This window comes from Drosophila mauritiana, chromosome X (assembly GCF_004382145.1).
Source record: "Drosophila mauritiana strain mau12 chromosome X, ASM438214v1, whole genome shotgun sequence".
NCBI classification, from domain to species: Eukaryota; Metazoa; Arthropoda; class Insecta; order Diptera; family Drosophilidae; genus Drosophila; species Drosophila mauritiana.
In genome coordinates this window covers 14153115-14175027 of record NC_046672.1, presented here as the reverse complement: position 1 = coordinate 14175027, position 21913 = coordinate 14153115, and the positions used below count along the sequence as shown (strand labels likewise).

Below are 21913 nucleotides of genomic sequence, written 5' to 3'. Positions count from 1 at the left end.
AGACTCGAAAATTCTTAATATGTTCGGCTGGCATAATAATTATTAGTTCTTTTCTTTCATAATAAGTTATGCAATTTACAGCAAAGGAAATTAGTGCTTAAATGTTACCACAAGTAACAGAAAAAAATTCCAATCAACTATCGATAAAATTTTGATTGCTTGATCCGTTATGAATGTCAGCAGCCTGTCTGATTTGGTCACACTATTCGCGCAATTCCAAGAAAAACAAATTAACCAATGGGCTTTTAGTGATTGTGAGGATCCAATTGTTGCTGAGAGTGAGAAAAGATTGGCCAAAAAACAGCGAAGCAAGTGACAAGCCAAGCAAGGACATACGTCCAGAAAAATACAATTAAAAAGCAGGTCAGTCAAAATAAAAGAGGGGCAATGCAAAAAAAACTTCCACGTGGTTGAACCTACTGGCAGTTGGCCACGTTTGGCGCCACTCCTGGCCAAAAATTCATGCCCAGTGTTAACCAAACAAAGTCGCTGTGGCCATTTGTCCATCATTTCGCTGCCGGGCTGATTAAATTGCCAGATTTTCACTACTATGGCTGTCATTTTGTTGTTCCTCCCCCCGATGATGTTGTTGTTTTGCTGTTGTTGTGGCCTCGTAAACATTTCAGTGCAATAAACGTTTGTTTTTATTTGTTTTAATGCGCCGAGGCGACCTCAAGCCCAGGCCCAAACCCAAACCCAAACCTCAGCCCAGACGAAACCAAACCAAACCATTTCAGAACGCCTCTTAACTGGGCTCAGTTTTGGTTCAGCCCGGCTTGGCGCTCAGCGCTTCAGCCAATTGCCAGTGGCTGTTTGCTTGGCACAGTGGAATGTTTTTTTCGCAGTCACTGTGGCCGCGTAAAGAGCTCGCGGCACTTTCCTCCTGCTGCTCATTTGTAACTGTGTGTGTGTGTGTGTGGGTGTTGCAAGGCGCGGTGATGGGGGCGTGTATCTGTGCAAGGATGCCCAGTTCCTCCTTTTCTTTTTGGCACCAAAGCCGCACAGTTGTCAATAGAAAAAGAGTGATACGGAGAGAGGAAAACTTTAACTTTGCTGCTGCACTTTTCGCTGCAATGGCAAAGTGGAAAAGTGGGCGGTGAATGAGGTGCTGCGGCTTGGGGTCGGCTCAGTAGAAAAAGAAAAAGAATGCGGTCATTGTTACGTTTATAAACAGAATAAGAGAGCGGGCCAAACTGAGGCGCACACACACACACACACATACTACCAAACACATACTGACCGCATTACCAACTGCCAAACTGACCGGCAAAAAGGTGAATGGGCCAAAATGGAGGATGCGCCGCAGCTCAGCCTCAGCATTTTGGCCGATATATTTTCTGCAATGCTGCACATTTAAGCCGAGAGGAGAGACACCACCAGGCTCACCTGGCCAGCAACGTAGCATATATTTTGGTCTTTGAGTTTTTTCAATGCGCTCGCTCTCGCTCTTGAGTAGCATTTTGTTAGATAATTTTCGATTTTTTTTTACTTGTTTTGTGATTTATAACAAGTGCTGGGATGCCAGGTTGCCGTGTTGCCAGGTTGCCAGGATGCCTGGAGGGAAACAAGGATGAGGCAGTCCGAACTGGAGAATCCAGGCAGTGGCATAATCTACAGTTTGTGTTTTCAATGACTGTCAGCAAGTGCATTTGGAGTTATGTCAGCTGGAGCAGCTCTCTATGTGTGTGTGTGTGGGGGGGAATTTCAGAGAAATCCAGACAGAGAGGGAGGAAGTGAGAGAGAGAGAGAGAAGGAAAGGCTAGTGGGTGAGGAATGGAGTGCCAACTGGCGATGACTGCATCCTGATTGTGTTGACCACAGTGCCAAAGTGCCCTGGCATCCTGGGGAGCGGAACTCAATCGCCAGTCACAAATGACAAAAATTGTAGCACCAGACTCTGCTCTGCCCAAAAAGCCAGCCAAACGCAATTGGAAATCTAAATGCACGGAAGTGTTGATATGGGTTTTATTTCAATTTAATTGGTATCTTTCTAGGTTCTGTGAATTCCACTGGGGAGACAGAAAAAATGAATGCAGAACAACAAGAATATAAAGTTATGTTACGATAAATTCTCCAATGGATAACCAACAAACGAAGTACAAACCAACAAATGTTGATTTGAAAACACGTATTTATATTTCATATATTTGATTTACTTATAATGCATATATAATAACTTAATTTATTTTACAGATCGTTGTCTATGATATAATTCAACTTTATATAACTATTCATGGCCAAACTAACGAGGTTTGCGGTTAAATCGTATAAATATGGGCTTGATTTCAAATCCACTTCAAAATAGTATACAAAATGAGTGAGTATGTTACAACATAGAGTACCTGATTGTAAGTAGCCTGTCAGCAAGTGAAATTCCGAAAAGAAAGCAGACATCATGTGCACGTACATGTGTATATCCCCAGTTTTTCCATTTCCCACTCTTAATTTCCCATTTCCATTTGCTTTTGGTCCACAAAGCAGCAGAGCTGTCAACTGTTTGGCGATAAACAAAGGACCAAACAAATGAACAATTGTCACCTTCTTCTCTGTCGGTGGCCTTCAACTTTCGCAAGGAGTGGGTGGTGTCAGTGGGTTGGGTATTTAAGGGGCATTTCCGCCCCTCGCCCCCTTCGATTATTACAGATGAGCAATGGCTCTCACACATGTGCTCATCTGAAGGAGAAGGTCCCTTTCTTGAATCAAAAATATCCAACATTTTTCGCTTTTCACCTAAGAACATTTCAATCGAACTGAAACTTTGGTTTCGATTCCTTTTTCTAATTTTAATTTACACAACTTGAGTGCTTAATTTTATGATACTTTTGATGAAAGTACAAGCACGACTGAAACGATGAGTGCCCACATAATATCCTAAACTCTTGAACCCAACTGTGTTTTGCTGTTGATTTTAGTCGAGTATATTTGCTCAGTGCCTGCAGGTCGAAGGCTTTTGGCGAGCTTAAAGAGCTCAGATGGATTCCCGGGTTGGGCACGTTAAGTTGATTAATTGCAAAATTTTAAGAAAACAAACTGCAAGTCAAGACAGCCACTGGAGCGTACACCGAGAGAAATCTCCGAGGGCTTTTCCCCTGCCTTTTTGGGAGAGCTTAAAGTCCGTGGAAATTCGAAACAAAATGAAGTGAAAAGTGGGCAGAGAAGAGCTGAAACAGCAGCCGTTGAGGCAGGCAAAATTAAATTAAGCAAATGCCTGGCAAACTGTCTGCCACCCATACACTCACAAACACACTCGCGTACACACACACAGACACTCTGAAACAAAAGGAGAGTCGCCAGTGTGTGTATGTATGTATGAGTGAGTGAGGGAAATGGATTTTGGGTTTTTCTGAGGCTGAGTGAACGATTTGCTGGCCGTTTTTTCCTGTCACGCGCGCTTTGTTTGCCATTTTGAAAAATGCCCAATGCACACACATGCAAAGCGAGTTGGCCAAGAAGTGTGTGGGTTGTGTGTAGGTGTGGCAGGATGTGCCAGCGTGTATGTGTGCATATGCATGTGCATACATATGTGTGCGAGAGACTCACGTTCTGCTCATAACTGAAATTCAGGCTTTAAAGCTCAACGACGGCTGGCAGAAGGAGGCTTACAGGCAGCAGGATAAACCAGACAATGTCCGACAGGCAGGACACTCTGGCCAGGACTCAGGACGCAGGCGATGTTGTTATTGCTGTTGTTCATATTTACGTCACCAAAATGCTTAACCCGTTTATGCCATTAAAGGGATTTTACAGGCCGCTGAAGCCGAACCCAAATAGGAAATAGGAAAAGGAAGAGGCCCAAAACCAGCAGGACAATGGCCAAGAAAAGTAAAAGGCAAGGGACCCGAGTTAGTTGGAAAGAACGAGCACTTTTTGGGGTGGTTAATGAACGTGCCTAGCCACTGGCACCGAAAAACCAAATAAAAAAATAAGATGGCCGAGGAAAAATCTAGTATTTTTCCTTGCTAAAAACTCTGAGTGACACATAAAATCGTACGAAAATGTTGAAAGAAACGTGCCACTAGCAGTAGGCATTTATGTTGAACGCAAATTATCGATTTTACTTTACTTTCGAAATTGAATTCTGCATTGTGACTTGAGACCCATGATGCTCATTCAATTATCATTTTCCCAGCTTGCATATTTCACTGCAGCAATATCATCGAATGTTTTAGAAATTCTAGTTAAAGTTCTGGTGACTTTAAAGAATATTGCATTATTTTTTCAAATAATATGTACATATATTAATTTTACACATTAATTAGTATATATTTTTAGAATGTCTTTTGAGACTTTACTGTAGCTGCAATCGAAACAATTCTCTTGCGATACTTTGTAAACTTTATGCCAGATTTTGCTATACCAAAAATGTGGCTATCTTTCCTCTTTTTGCAAGATTTTAATTAAAAATCTCAGGCAGTGAAAATGTTGCACTTTGAATCATCCGCCCATTCGATCTGCAATTAAGGCAATGCAAAAACTGTTAATTGATTTTGAAATTCTGATTGCTGTTATTTTTGGCATATTTTCCTGACCTTTCCCATAGCAAAGGGCATTCGTCAGCAAATTGAAAGGCTGGGCGTAATATTTTCCAACCCCCTCTGCTTTTTTTTTTTTTTTTGAAAAACCCCAACTGGCCCCCACCGCTGTGTTGTTAGAAACTATTTTTAGTGCCCAAGTTTCTTAATAAATTTCCAGCGTCGTTCTTTTATGATTATTTGAAAGTGGGCGGCGAGTGGTGCGAGCAGGGTGCCTTTTCGATTGCCAGTGGTGCGGTGGTGCTGCTCATGAGTGTTTTTGTGGGTCTGTGGGCCTGTGGGTCTGTGGTTCCGTGTGCTGCAAATGCGGAATGTGGAAAAGTTCACCGACGAGGAGGAGGCGCACACAGCATGCACTTGGTACTTGGCCCTGGCGCGTGGCGAGTCAAATGAAAATGAAAATGAAATCGGCATAAAACACGACAAGTGGAAGCCATTAAGGCGGGAGCCAAATGGGGTGATCCGATGCCAAAGAGCGGGGCCAAAGTGCTCGGAAAAAGCTGGCTGTGCGTATAACCATATACATGCATACATATATATATATTCGTAAAATTGATATGGTAACGGAAATGCAATCGAAGTTTTTGAAAGCGGAAGGAATATAATGAAGGGCGCGCTGAGTTGAATGATGGGGGCGGTGGGAATCCATTGGAGCATCAACAGCCCAGCTCCTTTTGCCATTCGTAATCGAAATTCTCTTTGATCAAAGAAAAGCGACTCAAGGCTGTTTAAGTTTCTCTCCCTCTCCCTCTTCCTTCTTTTTTTTTTACTTTATTTGTACCTGCAATTACTAACCAATTTTAGAGCTTATTTCTTGGGAGCGAAAAACAACACACATATCCTGGCGCAGGACATTACTCATGAGCCCCATCTTGCCGCATTACTTATACGCCACATCGTCATTAGCCTTCTTGGCCACTTTCCTCCTGCAGCATTTCTTTATCATTTCGGTATTCCCTTGTTGCCTGCACTTTTTATTTATGTATTTGTTTATCTATTTCTCTTGCTTTGCTGCTTCCAGGATAAACAAGTTTCTTTTCACTTCCTCCCCTCCCCCTTTTTTCACTGTGTGTGCGTGTGTGAGTGCGCTCGTGCGCCTGATGATATTTTTCGGTCAATATCAATATGTGGGCAAAGGCAGCCGCCCCACACACGAAAAACACCTGCCAACGGTGGAGGGGTGGGGGGGCTTGTGCCCCCATTTTTATCCTGGGTGCCGGCGAAAATATTTTCGCATACCAAAAATCCCAGAAAAGGTATGGCAACTGAAGAGGGGGCGGGGCAGAACTAAAAGCGCATGAAGCATAAATTTCGCATTAACGTAAAGCGCGAGAAAAAAAATGGGGGACAAAAAAAGGGAGGAGCGAGCGACACAAAATATGCAATAATAATGCCAAAAATAAATACCAAAAATACACCAGCACACACACACACACACGCACACACACAAGAACATCAACACGGGTTGCTGGAATAAAAGTAAATAGAAAGGATGCAGAAGGGAATGAGGAAAGAGCGCAGGGAGAGCAGGGACAGAACGGAACGGAAATGCAAAGCACAAGCTGCCTAGATTACTCATGCGCCCCGTGTGCTCCGTCGCATAGGGGCAAGAAGCAGCAGCAGCATCGCATAAAGGGTTGCGAGAAAGTGGTGAAGAGGGAAGGGTGTGGGCGAAAAGAGAAAGAAAAAGCGGACAGCTTAGCGGCAGTGATGACAGACCGGCGACACAGGGCTTTAACTTAACCAACTGAGGTATTACGAAAAGAATTTGGCATAAAAACAGCCCAACATGACAACTCAATGCGGATTTACTCAAAATTGACTTCTGCTTGAAAGCGAACTTTTATGGAAGGACCTTTTATAATATTAATATTTATTAATATTTATTTTTATGCCTAAACAAAGCCATAGTTTCTAAAAAAAGTTGCAATAAATAAGTGATGTGTCATAGGGCAAAATGTTTGTGAACTTAAAATTCTACTTTCCACTCTTACTTTCTATTTGATATTCATTCACTAAGTAGCCATGTATTTAATAAAATTGTATGACCATTCTAGGGTATTGCCTCATCCTGCAGCAGCAGGACTTTTGCTTCAGCTCATTGGCATGTGCACATATTATTCCTGCCTTTTTTTTGGGCTGCTGCTCTTGTTATTGTCTTGCCATCGCTGTTCTTGATAGTTTTTGGAGCGCATTGCATACTACACCCTGCCACACGGATATATAGTTATGCATATATACGCAGGTCTTTCGAGATCTAGGATATATGTGTGTGTGTGTGAGTTTATGGACCTGCATACATATAGACGGCGCTTAGGCAAATCCGAGGATGCATGTGAATATTTCCCGCCGCTTGTTGACGTTGCCACAGTTGCTCAGAAGCTGATGCAGAGGCAGAAACAAGAGCAGCTTCTGAAGCTGATGATGTGGTCTCGTTTCGAGCTCGTTCTCCTTCACATCCTGCAGGATTCGCCCGACTTTGCCCACTGCTAACAACGTTTGACAAACAACAACAGAGGCAAGCCACCGCTACGTATTTATAAGCTGTATTCCCGTAGAGGAACGAGCAAAATACACTGCTCTGAAGCCTGATATGCTTATGTTTAAGTTGGCAAATAACACGATTTTTATGCGCTGATATCATTATAAATGTGCTGCAAATAATACACTCAAAGTGAAGGTGCGCTGGCATCAGCAAAATATTATCATAGTCCTGCGACCAGGCATCCTGGATCTACCAACCATACATATACATATGTATGTAGGTGTGTGTGCTTTTGGTCTTTGCGTCGGTCGCAAACTGCAAACAATAATGTTCGCCAAAGACAACAAAAGATAATGGGGCCAAAAGTCCTTACAACATTGCCTCGTCTTATTTCAACATCTCGTTAGACAGTACAGGTGCTCAAAATTATTCGACTGCAAAGCTAAATTCATGGAATTTAATTGAAGCTCAATTGAAAAGTTCTTTGTCAATTCAATTGTATTGCAAAAGGAGATGGTTTAATAGTTTGATTTGACATGGACTAGACCAGATTTACAGCCACCAATGCAAAGAGAAACAATACATTATTCCATCACTTAGACTCATTCATCAGTCACTTTGCTAGTCAATTGCCACTGTGGCCCACTTTATTCGCCTCGCGTTTCCTCATTTTCAAACGTTTCGCGCGTGTTTATTGCCACTGTCGCGTTTTTAAACGCGTCATTTGCCAAATTGCATGTGGCATGTGGCATATGGCACAAGCTGCTGCTTAATGCACCAGCCGCCAGCCAACTAAATGCGACATGTACGAGTCGTAATGAGAGCGAACCATCTGCAGAAGGTTCGCCCCTTTTTGTGAGCAAAAATTATTGCCTACTTTTGGGGCCAACTTTTGCGGTGCGAGGACAACTTTAATCACTCTGCAGTCTGATTTGTGTGCTCCTGGCAACGTCACTTCGTTTGGCACTGCATATTGTCAGCTGGCCACAGGTCACAAATAAACAAGGGGGGTCAATGCCCCCCCTTAAGCCCTCGCAGACCCCCTTTAAACACCCCTCCCCCCCTTTGGGCCAACCGAAATGCAAATGTAAAATGTAAGTGGTACTCTTGGTGCGAGCGTATTACATGTGCCTGTTAAGTAGTTAACGCTGTTATTGTTGTTGGCTCCTAATGCGTTCATTGGCAGCGGGAAAAGGGTTGGGGGGCGTGGCAAGGAGCAAGGGCCATCCAAGCATCCAAGCAGGGAACCAAGCAACCAGACAAACAGCAGTTTTGCATTAGTATGCGACTCATTTTGGCCTTGTCGCCTTTTGGCTTTGCCTTTGCCTTTGCTGCACTCGCATTTGCCACTATTATCCTTGTTATTGTTGCCGTTGGCCCAGACATTTTTGTTAATTTAATAGAAACGCCGGTCGACCCAAAAACACACTAAGCTGCTAACAAATAAACTAAAAGAACGGTAGGGAATTTGTAAACAGGTATACTCTTTCTGTCTGTCGCTTATTAGAAATATATTCATTTTAGTGATAATACAATATCATGAAACCAAATGCCAATTTTCCAAATACAAATAGGAGAAACTATCAGTACTTTCTTATAAAAAAATGATGTTTATTAATTTAATGATTTTACCATTTTGAAAAGCCTATTAAAATGTTTTCTCACAAAATGCGAAGCTCACTTCTGCAGAGCAAGAAGATCCTGACTTTGGACCCAAAGGAAGTCGCTTTGCTGGGACCTTATTACATATGCCTTTTGCTGACAGAAGCCCAAAAACGAGTTGGTCTTGTTGCTCTTAAAACGCAATTTTAATTTTGCGCCAACATTAAGCACACATCACAGCGCTTATATAATATATATGCATATATACACATGTGTATACCTTAAACGGCCTTGACTCTCTTTGTTGTGCCGCCGCCCGTGCCACGCCCTTTAGATGGGGCTGAAAAGGGGCAAATATGCCGCATTTATATGAAGAACATTTGAAAAATTTTATGGCATCAGAAATGAGAGCGAGAGCGAAATATGAAAGCGGCAGGAACATGGAAAGCGAAGATGGAAAATTATGCGGGGAAAACAGTGTTAAGCCCACGAAAAGATGGAAGATGTATGTTCATGTTAAGAAATATTTAAACCCTGCATTTTGACGCGTGCCAAGGGAATAACGCACCAGAATGAAGGGCGCCAAAAAAAGAAGAAAAAGAAAAAAAAAACAAAAATGATACGAAAGAAAACCGAGAACATGAACATTAATTAAGGTATATAAGTTGATTGTAAGACGAGTGGAGAATGGTAAAGGATTCGCCCAGAAAAAAAGGACCTGGAACTGTAGACGAGTCGTAGAAGTTTTTGGCATGAAATGTGACAGCTCTAGCACCATTGGAGCTTTGAGATGTTAGCGCCAGGACCGAGGTTAATTACATAATAACCTTTGAAATGTAATTAAGCGCAGACACCATGTGTGCGCATAAGTGCGTGTATATGGATGTGTGTGTGTGTGTGCGACAAGCGGCCCAAATGAGCAACAACAATGGAAAGCGCAAAACCCCAAGCGCCGCATGAATAATGCATCAATACATACGTACATATGTATATAGAGATATACGTTTATATATAGACCTATATGTGTCCATGCGATGTATCGGTGACTGAGCGTATTGTCATAAGTGCTCATGTCATAATGCCAAAGGCGGCAGCGCCGCTTTCAACGGCCTTGAGAATCGCCCACCGCCCACGGGAAGCCCAGTTTGAGGCCATGACCCCCATGATCCCACTTCAAGTTAATGACGAAAATTGATGAGCTGCGACTAATTTGGTTAGCCGGCAGCGGTTTTAGTTGCCTCAATGAATAACAAGCAAATGAGATTCCCAATTCACTTGCGAAATATCCCATTACTCAGACATTTGGGGCGGACCGGCAAGGAATCGGATGGCTAAGCACTGAGGGATCGGAATTACCGGATTCCGCACCAAAGTAATTTGCTTACTTTTTTTAATTTCATTTAATGGGGAGTTTTTAATATAAGCCAATCATTAATATAAAGTAAGCGTGACAGGAAAACTGTGCTTTTGGCAGGGGTATATTTCAATTTGATTTCGATTTTTAAGATAGACATCTACTTTACAAGCGACAATCGATGAATCAAGTATTGAGCTCTAAAAGTGATATATTTTGAGTCTTGAGATTGTTCCATACTTAAACAATAAATAGTATTTCAACTATTACCTGCTAAACCACAATCTGTGTAAAGTAATGAGTACGAGTTTAAAATAGCTGTAGCTTTGGTTTTAAAAGTTCAATCTAGTGAGAACTAAGGCAGCCGGCAGCCACATCATATATATGCATATATAAGTAAAAAAACCCTAACTGCTATTAAATTCTGTGTTCCCTTCGTTGTAAACACGTACTAACAGCGAGGTAACTTAATCAGTTGCTATCCGTCGGCAGATTCAATTCACGAATAAAATACTTGCTGGCAACCGCAACTACTGGCATTCGTATTCGAAATCGCATTCGCACATCGCTCATACGCCGTGTGGTGCGCGGTGGCAATCAACCTGCAAGTTGCCAGCCTAATGTTTAATTAAACAGCTCACCGTCTGATTCGCAGGATAAGCGAGTTGTAGTCCTTGGCTCGCTGACTCCTCGCCTTGTTGCCTCTTTCGCCGCAACCCACACACATGCACACACACACTCACTCACGCACACACAATACGAATAAAAAGGCCGACTTGCCCTAAAGAGATAGTGGGTGGTAAAGGGGCTCTGGGTGTTGGGTGGTGAGTGGGCTGGTCCTCCGTATCTCTTTCGCCGGCTTGTTTGCTGAGTTTGTTGTTGTCAGCACGTTTGTCGAGCACTGCGTTGTCACGGCTGCTGCACTTATCAGCAGCAGCTGCTGCGCCGACAGCGGCAGCAGCGTCCCGCCTCGCTTCGCGTAAATATGCCGCGCAAATATAGCGGAAGGAAGCAGATTAACACGGCAACCAGATACCAATAACTACAGCAACACCCACGGCCGCGGAGTTGGAGGCGCCTGGTGGCAGCGGCACGAGCTGCGAAAACAAAAGCAATCGATGGTGGCTACCAGCCAACACGCCCACACATCCGCCTTAAGCACTGAAACAAAATTACCCCCCAATAGCAAGAGAATGCCTCACAATCACTAGAGCCTTTAAATAGCCATTGATTAGTATCGTCAAATGGTCGAAAACATAGGTTTCACCTTTGTGAAAAATCAAAAGAATCCCTATATATAATATTTCAATGTCATAGTATAGTTTTTTTCTAAAATTATTTAACATATCTATTAAGATAGCCCATTTACATATAAATACACTGATTTTCACAGTGCAACCCTGCGCTTTTCCTCGCTCCTTGTTCATTCGAATTCTTCGCTTGGCTCACCGTTCTTTTTTTCTTCGTGTCTTCGTTTGGCTGCACACCCACACCATCTCATGGACTCGCTCGCACACATGGCCAGATAGCGCTGTATTTTTTGTCATTGATTTCAGTTTATCTCCGTGTGTCTGTGTGTGAGTGTGAGTGTGTGAGAGTGTGAGTATTGCGTGTGTTCGGTTTAAACTGTTCAGCACACTTTTGTGGGCGAGCGACTTTTGAGAAGGAAATTTCATTTCATTTAATTGCCGCCTGTGATTTAATTCGAACTCATTCCCATCACGCACACGCCAAGGGGCGGCAGCTGTCCGACGGTGGGCGTGGCACGTCGCCACACGCAACTGCAACACACTCACACACACACACACACATGTGCTCTTAAGCCTCTTTGCACCCCTCATGAGTATTACAACGATAAATATGATCGAGTTGAATACATTTACATGGCTTTTTTACTTTAACGCGAATTCTTTCTTTCCAAGACAATTTGAAAACTTGTTGAAAAGCGCGTAAATACTTAACTTAATTTTCACCCTCTGAAATTGCATTTACTTATTTTAACGCTAGATGGCCAGTAGACATTCCCATGCTCTTTAGAAAGAGTAGTAACTCAACTATCCTATATCAAAGGTATTTGGAGTACCATACTGTCCATAAATGGAAATGAAATGCACATTAGTGCGTCCTGTGAACAACATTAATCCGCGACTCCGTTGAGTCAGCAAGAGACCACACACAAAAATTGCAATAAATAAATGACGTATACGAAAGCCAGTTTTCATCGTGGTCGTAATGACTGCAATGGATGCAATGGATCGGCTATATGCTGCTCTGATTCTGATTCCGATTCAGATTCTGATTCCGAATCCGATGACGCTGACGGCCCCCATGGAATTTCTCCACTGCCCCGCTGAACACATGCAAATCAAATTGAAAATTGGCCCAGCATTGGATGACCATCGGTCGTCGCATCATTATTTTGCATTAAATTCCCCAGCAACTTGTTCGTGTGTATGTGTGCATTGGTGGCAATAATTTGCGAAAACAGCCAGGCTACAAATGCCATTAAATGGGCAAAAAGCGCAAAAATAAAGCACCAAGAGGGGGTTTTCAGAATCTGTGCTGCGTATCAATGTAATGAACGGTCACCGCAGAGTGAAGGCAAATTGAATGCATTCGGCTCACAGACAAAATATTTAGAATTCAAAATATCAGAATCGAGCACTCGACAATGAGATAGAACTGCTATAAGTACTATTTTTCGACCAGTGTACTGGCGCACACAGGCCAACAGAGCGCCGCTAACTGAGCTTTAACCACCTGCCAAAGGATAAACCAGTCCTGTCGATTAGGGATTACTTTAATTGTTTCAATCAATGTTGCATACTTTCGGGGGAATCAACTAACTGCAAAGTTTCCACTGCGCCACTGCCGCTGTGTTCACAACTTTCAGTTAAACTTCACTTAGCAATTACCCCACCATTTTGCCAGGCAACACTTGTTTCCTTTCCTTCCCCTTCCCCTTCCCCTTCCCCTTCCCCTTTCCCTCATTCCCCTTCCGTTTCGTTCCTTTCCGTTCCGTTCCCTTCTCCGCCAGCCATTTCCCGCCGACAGTTGTCTTCGGCTGATGAGCAAACAAACATGGACCCATCCGCCTGCCATGAATATGCAAGAGAAGAGAAAAAAAACAACAAGAAGGAAAAAATAAACGGGGAAAAAAGCGGAAGGACATCCACTCGCCCATCTGCTGGGCGGAGGGGGCGTGGCGTGGCGCAGGCATAACTAGCGTTTAACATTAATAAAAATTTGTAGTCAGCAGGTGGCAGTAGAGAGGGTTAGAACGAAGGGACGGCAGGCAGGAAGAAAGGCAAGAAAAAAGTGTCTCGCATTAAATGTAATTAAAATCAGTTGCAGCACAATGGGGGCGGACTGTTAGGGGCGTGGCAGCTGCTAACGATGCCCGCGAAATGAAGTGAAAATGTTTGTTGAATATTTCGCTGCATAATGCCAGCGACACGGAGAAGCGGAAATGGCGAAAAGGTAAAGAACAAAAGCACACACACACACACACACCGCTAAACACCAGCAGTACAAATACACGCACACATACATATGCAAATAGATTATACACCGCATTTGCCCTTTGCTAAGGCTACCACTGATTGTATGCCGTCTCTATCATTCTACTTCCTGCTTATTCTTTCGCTCGCCCATTCCCCTCTCCTTCCATCTGGAGGACTGCATTTTGTGCTGAGTTTAGAATTTAATTAAATATGCTGCCGGCGGCTGCCTCTGGCCTCCGGCAGCTTCCTTCTTTAATCGCCGTCTAACCACAGTGGCGGCCAACAAGTGTCAGGCCACCACCCACCAGCACCCCCCTAGCCGCAGCACCACCCCCTCATTCCGCCCGCTTTTCATTCGGGAAATTACAAGCCAAAACGTGAATAATTAAGCGGCAAGAGCATTTCCTGAGGCTTCCAACCTGGCCCAGAACGCCAGAGAGACTGGAGAGTGTGGAGAGAGCGGAGAAAGCGACGAAGGAGAGCGAAAGAGGACAAGAGAGACGCCCACTAATGCGTTGATAATTATTAAACGGCAAAAGCGGAAAAAAAGAACAAAAAAAAAACAGCAGAGAAGAAGGCTAACGAAGATTTTCATACCCATGCACACCTTTCAAAGGAAATTCGAGAATTATCATTCTTAATTAATGTATGTATAACAAGTATTATCTAATTTCACAACAGATATGTTAATATATGCTATTCTTTAAATTTCAGATTGTTATCTCGAATCTTCTATTCTTTGTAGTTAAGCCTGAAAGATATTGTAATTCATAGTATCTTGCAACTTGGTATTACCAACCAGTCTGGAGAATTGCTCGCATCAAAATGAATAAACAGAAATGGAGGCCGGCACAAAATTGAAAGTAAAAATAAACACAAATGCGTCGGTTCTTCAACGTTGGCACAATTCTTTTCCTGGCCCTTTGTTCATCACTATATACGCTATGAGCGGGTCTCGGAGAATCCCGGGAATTGTAAATATTTTATTAGTTGAATTACAGCAAAGGCCACGAGGCCCAAGAAATGAAAATAGACGCCAAAGCCGCCAAAGGCCGCAAACATCACGCACGGCATCCAATTGTAATGGGTATATGGGGTTGTATCGAAAGAAAGTGGTAATCGCGTGGAAAGCGAACTGAATTGTATTTTTTTTTTTTTTGAAATTTCCACATAAATATTTCCTAATTTCCCCTTACCACCGCTGCCTAACCATTTCCGGAAAGCGAGGCGCAATCGTTTTGTATCCTTTCATTTCCAAGAACTTCCCTTGCTTATTTGAGACTATTAAATCCTTGAATCCTTGAACCCATCGCTACTTCAATGCATTTCGCCATATCTATGCGTTCGTGTATCTTTTGTTGCGTTTCGCTTTGCTCAGTTTTGCTGATGGTCAAGAGTTTGTTTTGCATTTTTTGTACTTTTTTTTTTGTTTTCGACTGCGATACATAATGGTATATGCTCGTACACAAGACGATTTATTAAAACTGACAATGCAGAAAGTGTGTGTTCGATGTCGTGATGCCCGGGTTGATGTTCTCGATGTTCTCTTGATGTTCTTGTTGCTGCCGCCTGCCAGCCGTTTGTTTTGATTGTTTAAAGCATGTTTAGGGTGACAACAGATCGAGGGACACAGGCGGCCATAGCACCAGAGTACGACAGTACCAAAGAGCCAAAGAACCAGAGATTCCGAGAACTGTCAGTGCCGGTTGGCTGTGAGCCACAGCGGAAAGTGGAAATTGTCAAACATGCCATGGTCAACATCAACAACCAAAAAGAATGCGAAGCAAAAATGCTTCTGCTGTCTCCGATGCTTAAAATTGAACTATGGCCCAGGACACGCAGCACAGGACACAGGACACAGGAAGTAGGCAGTGAGGATGTTTGCAGGACATGACAGGTCCTAATCCTGCTGTCCCCGGCGACCTGCGAAGGACGAGAGCAACAAGTAAAAAGGTTAAAGGTCTCCCCCATCTTGGAGCCACTGCTCCAAAGTTCGCCACTTCCTTGTGATGTTATTATGGAATTTTCACATTCCTTTCTTTTTTTTCTTTTTTTTTTTTTGTATTTCCAATAGAATGACAACGAGCACAACTGAAGTGGTGGCTAAATGCACTTGCTACACCACTGCATCCATATTGCAACACACCATACCATGCCCATATAGCATCATAATCCGCTCTGAAAATCTCTTGACATTTATGATGAACGATTTACCACGCCATTGCAAATTAAAGCAAAAAACAACGGAACCGGAGTGCCGGGGCTCCAAAATCGAATAAAGCACTCCGACAATCATCGGCATGGCACTGCCCTTTTCGCCCCATTTTCTTTTTATTTTCATTTTTTTTTGGCTTTATGCACAGCTTGTTTTTGGCCATCGCTCACACTCCCACATTATATGTACATCCAGTACGATAGCAGAATTGAGGGGCGTGCTGCGATTGGGAAAATTCACATATATACAGATACAGATACAGATACATATATATATATCTATAAAGCAGGGGAAAATAGGTTCCAAGAACAACTTTATTTTAAGCTTTGACTTTGCAATAGCAGAAAAATATAAGAAAAATTCAAAGCTAAAGTTATATGAAAATACGTTTACAAATTATTTCAAATCTCTATATATTTAATTACATTAATTTACACTTAAATCAATTAAAATACAATTTGTTTCATTTCAGAAAGATATTAACTCTTGCGAAGTATCTGCTAGTCGTGTCATTCGCCCTGAAATCTCAGCCTCTTCATCTTTTTTTCTTTTTTTGGCTGTTGCAACGTCAACAAGCGAACAAGCAAAAGCGAATCCCAAAGCTGCTAGTGAGGATGGATGTGGATGGTGGCCAGCACAAGTGCATCATCCGGAAAGCAAAGCAAATGCCCCATAAAACAAATGTGCAAATAAAAATGTTTATAAACAGCGTCGACGGCAGAGAGCACTTCACAATTTTCGGGATGTGCGCGACAGCGATTCACTTCGAGGATTTGGAGGCGAAGATGGTGGGTTAGAGTTTTGGTTGGATTGCGTTGGAGGACTCTCGCGGGAGAAGTGAGCTTTGGCAAAGGAAGGGGGAGCAACAGGATAAGCTGGTAATTCAAGCCAGAAGGTCACAAATTAAGTCAACAAAATCGGAGAAGCCCCAAAGATTTGGGAAAGAGGAAGGAAAAGACCTTCAAACTTTATAATTGAAAGTTGCGCGCCATAAACGATGGTATGATTAAAATTTGTCACTGAATAAAATAAAAATTTATGGACTTTGGACATTCGATTAACACAATTGTAAAGTAATTATACCAGTTATCATTTAAAAATCATCTCTGAGCAAGATCATTTGAAGCAAAATGCTGCGAATTGAACCCACAGGAATGTCATTTTCATACACTTGCGCTGCACTGAGGGTCACGCATTTTAATTTGCCTGCCCTCCATTTACATTTTCGACCTCCCCGCAATTGAGGATACCGGAATAATTGCCTCATAGCCGCAGTGTGCCCAGAAATTGCTTTATTGACATTGCGGTCCTCCATCTCCTGCCCCGAAAAACTCAATCAGATTTCCGTTGACTGATAAAGTGACCAAAAAGTGTCTTTGATTTACATGGGATGGGAGGAGCGGAACCTTTGCCGTACGCCGGAACCTTGCCACAAAATTCGGAGTGCGGTGTGTGGTGTGTGTGGCATGTGGCGGCTGGGGGCTTGAGGTAGGCGTGGCAGGCCATGAGCTCTGGCGATTATAAATGACTCTGGCTGTGAAGGGCTGCCGCATCCACATTCCCATCCCTTATTCATCCTCCATCCTCCATCCTCGTTGTCCCTGTCTCGGCGATGGCCTTGAAGTATGCTACACAAAATGTTCGCACATAATTAAGTGCTTTCAACTATGGCAGCCGCAGCTGTTGCCATCCTAGCCTCCCAGTGTGTCCTGCAGTCCAAAAGTCCGAGCTGCCGGGCAGCCGAGTATCCCCATCCTTATGCCAACATCAAGCGTCCAATGCGATTATATTTTTTTTTTTATTAAACAGCCGAGCAGGCCGAATGTGGCATCTGGCAACTCATGGCTTTGAAGCTGCTCAAGTGGCCAGCAAAAATGAACTGGCCAAAAACCGAATCGGTCAGCGGCGGCATGACTGGCGATTTGATTGCCCGGCCACATACGCTGAAATACACATCGAAAAAAGATCACAAACTAGTTTTAATGCGCCATTTGAAAAACAAAATTCGTGTGAACACTTTCATTAAAAATACTATATAATATAAAATTTATGTACTTAGTTTCCATTGAGTTTTTATAGCCAAGCAAAGATTACCGAGTGCTTTTGTTTATTAAATTGTGTGTAAACCATTTACTTTGCATTTCCCTAGATCTTTTATTACCATAAGTAGCTCAGTGAGAGAGTACAGACTCATCTGGGCTTTCAGAAGAGATGCAATCCACATGATCGCTGCTTACATCTTAAGCAGCAAAATCATGACTTAATAATGCCATTTTCTCCCATGTACTCGTGGACTCCATGGAAGACCATGAAAGTGGGTCCATGGAGCAACAACATTCGGAAGCGGAAATGAAGGCATCCATTATGTATACCCTAACAGAGGGCACAATAGGGCATTTGTCAACTAGACGCAACTGGAGTCACAAAGAGGAGCAGAGTCCGATTCCGATTCCGATTCCGATGCCTTGTCCGGAATTGAGGGTCAGAGGTCAAAAGTGGCTGCATTGTTGTCTTTTCACCTTTGAATATGCACCGATTGCAAGACATTTTGCAGTCGACAAAGCGGGAAAATGCCATGGAACCAAATCGTTGATGCTATGCGGTAACTGCAATTCCTTTGACTTCCAGGGTATGCTCGTCTTCGCTTTCAACTTTTACTCGACGGATTTCTTTAGTCACTTCCTTACGCTCTTTCTTCTGTTAATAATATTCAAATATAATGCAAACAATGTGCCAGAAAGTCGACGCAAAGTTGTCGCTTCAGTTGTCGGGGCAAGCGGAGGCGGAGCCACGCCCCCTGCCGACCGACATCGCTCATAGTTTTCACTCAACTGTTTGCATTAATTTGATTCCTTTTTGGTCTGTTGCCGTCGCCGCTCTTGCGGCTCGTTTTGTATTGTAATATCCGGCCGCTTTGGCCGCGCTTCCTGCCTCAAAAAAAAAAAAGTGGACAAAATAGAAAAAAAAGAAATATAGCAGGCGTTCATTTTTTATTCAGCGCCACTTTTGGCCACCAACAGTCGACTTTGCTTTGCGGCTGTGCGATTTCTGCCAACTTTTATGCAGCTCTTTGTTTGCATTTTCCAACTCATTAAGAGTAATTCGCTTTGCTCTTCGTTATGTATTTTCTGTTTTTTTTTTTTTTTCGCTGCCAGAGTTTTTCCAATTTGGTTCAGCTTTTTTCAATTTGCTTTGCGTTTTTCAGCGGCGTGTTGAAGGTGCTCGAGTGGAAATTAAACACGCCGCCAGTACGCCCACTTTTCACCTAGGCCCCCCAGTCCACCCACTCTTCAGACCTGGCCTAAATATTTATGGGCGGCCTAAATAATGGCCAGAACCGTAGAGGATGGTCTGAGCGGACTGGACTGGACTGGACTGAAGCAGGACTTTAGTTAATTAATCATCGCATGAAAAATCACTGTATCAGTGGTCAGCAACAGAATCGCTGGTTGCGGATGTGGTTGTGGATGAGGATGTGGAGTGTCCAGAGTGCTCAGTGTGTGTAACTGGATGCGAAACTAAACCTGAACCACGACTGAAACTTGGGGCCTAAGCGAGCCCATAAATAAAGTGACAACAAACACACACATGCTGTTGTGAAAATTACGCACGAGATTGTTGAACAAGCCAACAAACAACAAGGACGACGACGACGACAGCAAAATGTGGTCAAAACAGAGCTACAAAAATAGCAAAAAAAAAAATGGAAAAAAAAGAGAAAAAATGCGGGAATGTGACATGAACAACAAGGCGACTGGCGGCTGCCCACTAAGTATGCGCAAGTAAGCGATAGCCTATGAAAAGTGTCCCCCAGATAGGCCAGATATATACATTATATATATACATATATATGTATAGCATTCCGCACAGTGGCCGAAATTCACATAATCCCATTGGCTCAAGTTTAATCCAAATGTAATTGAACGATTAATCAATCGCCTTTGCACGCTGACACCAAACTCCACCTGGCTGTGCAAACTCAATTGGTCGTTAAATAAAATCACTTAAAATATCAGGAAAAATTTAAAATAAAAAAAATGATTTTATGAGATATGTATATTTACACGTGTGGCCAGCAAAGATAGTAATGGTTGGAATAAAGAGCGATTTAATCATTCCCTTTTGCACATTGCATGGCTAAAATACGTAGAATATGCATTTATTTTGTGTGCCAGACTTTTACTGACAGATAAAAAAAAAAAAGAAAGAAGAATAATTGTTTAAAAAGCCACTTGCAAATATTATTTGTATGTCGAACCAATAAAGGAAATGTAAATGCTAAATTGAAAATATGGTGCCTGTGCATACAGTTTACACATAGTGCATTTACAATTTTAAACGTTGAACCCCAAGGCTTGAGTTTCTTTTCCCTTACCAAATTGCTGAATTGATATCATAGCTGAGAGATGGAAACTAATATTTCTTAAATTGACTTTTGTTACACACAAATTTATATAAATTGAAATTTTCGGTTACTCAATATAACCTATGCAGTAAATTTAAAAATATGTTGAACATTTAAAGTGGCTTCTTTGTCAGCGCGGAGTATTTGATTTGTGCACAGCAATCAGTCAGTTGGCCCCACTGTGCCGACACACCAGAGCACAAAGGACATCGAGAGCAGGCCCCGCAAAGCATGCAACAATTTGTGGCACTTGAAAGGCAAGTCGCCCCCAACGCTTGACGGCTGACGGAAGTCCGTTAGCGTGGCCAAAAACGAATGCTAATGTATGTGTGAGCCAGTGTGTAAGTCGCTGTCTGCCTTCGGTAGCAAATATCGTTGTGGTTCTGGCATGGCCAGAACCAGAATAAAATAAATAATCATAAAATAGAAATAAAATGACAAATTATTTCCGTTTCCGTTGAGCGAACTTTGAGGCGTGGTGATGTGGGTGTGCCGTGCCACTAGGCCACACCGCCAACGTAGCGCTCTGCCATGTTTCTGATTCTGATTCGGATTCGGAATCCTAGTTTCCTAGCTGCTCGTACATGCCAGGAAAAAGTGTAACGAACGGCGTGGAGAAAACGTGAGCATGGGGCCTAGAGCGTGGGTAAAACCCGGCTAATATATGCAGCTGCCAGTTGCCAGTTGCCAGTTGCCAGTTGCCAGTTACGTCCGCCCTCGCCAGGACCTCCGATGATCCTGGCAGCTTGTGTGACGGGAACAGAAGAACAGCAGCACCAAGTGCATTATGTACTTAATGCGCCCCTGGACTCCATTCCTTTACCGCTGGCATAAGTAATTGGGCTTCCCCTTAACCGCTCGTTTTGTCAGAAGAAAATGTGTGGTACATCGGGTCGTATACGTGATATCCATACGCACTGTTCTCAATGTCTGGTAGTCGGTCCTTTTGATTTTGTTCTCCTCGATGGGGCCCGCTTTTAATCGATAAGCGAACATGTTCGGTGACCATTGCCAGGTCAGTTCGTTCTCACAATGGTTAAATTAAATATTTACACACGCCGCAAATAGAGCCTTCATGTATGTAAATGTGTGCTTATTGCCAGTTCATAATTAATAATTATTTTATTACTTTCACAAACAAACGGAGAAAAAGGGCAGAGCTCAGAGATACGTAAAGCTAGCAGCCTAATGTATGCTCTACATAATTTCAAACATAATTAAATATTTGCAATACTTTCCAAGGTTCGTTGACAGTAAAATAGTTATTTAGATTTATTCAATGTATAAGTAGCACACCAAATGTCAAAACTTTATTGTCAGTTTCGATTGACAAACGCGAAGAGCGAATCAAGCAGACCGACCCATTCACCACAAAGGGCAGGCCGTGAGCTACAAAATTATGACCGCAATTTGGGAAATGAAATGCATAAAGCAAAATAAGCAAATGGCACGCAAAGTGACCCGAGGCGGCGTCAAAACGCTCTAATTGGCCGCACAAAGCCAACGACAGGAGCTGCGGGCTGCGGGAGGGGCTGAGATGTGGGTGGCGCAATGAGTTGGTTTTTCAGATTCCGAGAAGTTGATGCCGCCGCGTGGGTGTGGCGATTCGTGGAAGGAGCAAGGTAGTGGTACTAGTGGTACTCGCTGCATTTTGATTTCTACACCACGTGTTTGCTTTTTGTGCTAGCTAGAAGATAGCCTCCTCTGTGTTGCATAAGTTTCGTCTTAGCACAAACCTAAATCAGTTACATACATCGGTAAATAAATTTAAAAAACGTCTGCACTTTAAGCAAACTACAAACTAGATAATCCTTTAA

The 21913-nt window shown here is 42.9% G+C and overlaps 1 protein-coding gene across 3 annotated transcripts in view; it reads right to left on the bottom strand.

The window, feature by feature from the left end:
• Positions 1–21913, bottom strand: part of LOC117147010 (zwei Ig domain protein zig-8) — a 133495-nt gene that overhangs the window by 77103 nt on the left and 34479 nt on the right. The window lies entirely within an intron of this gene.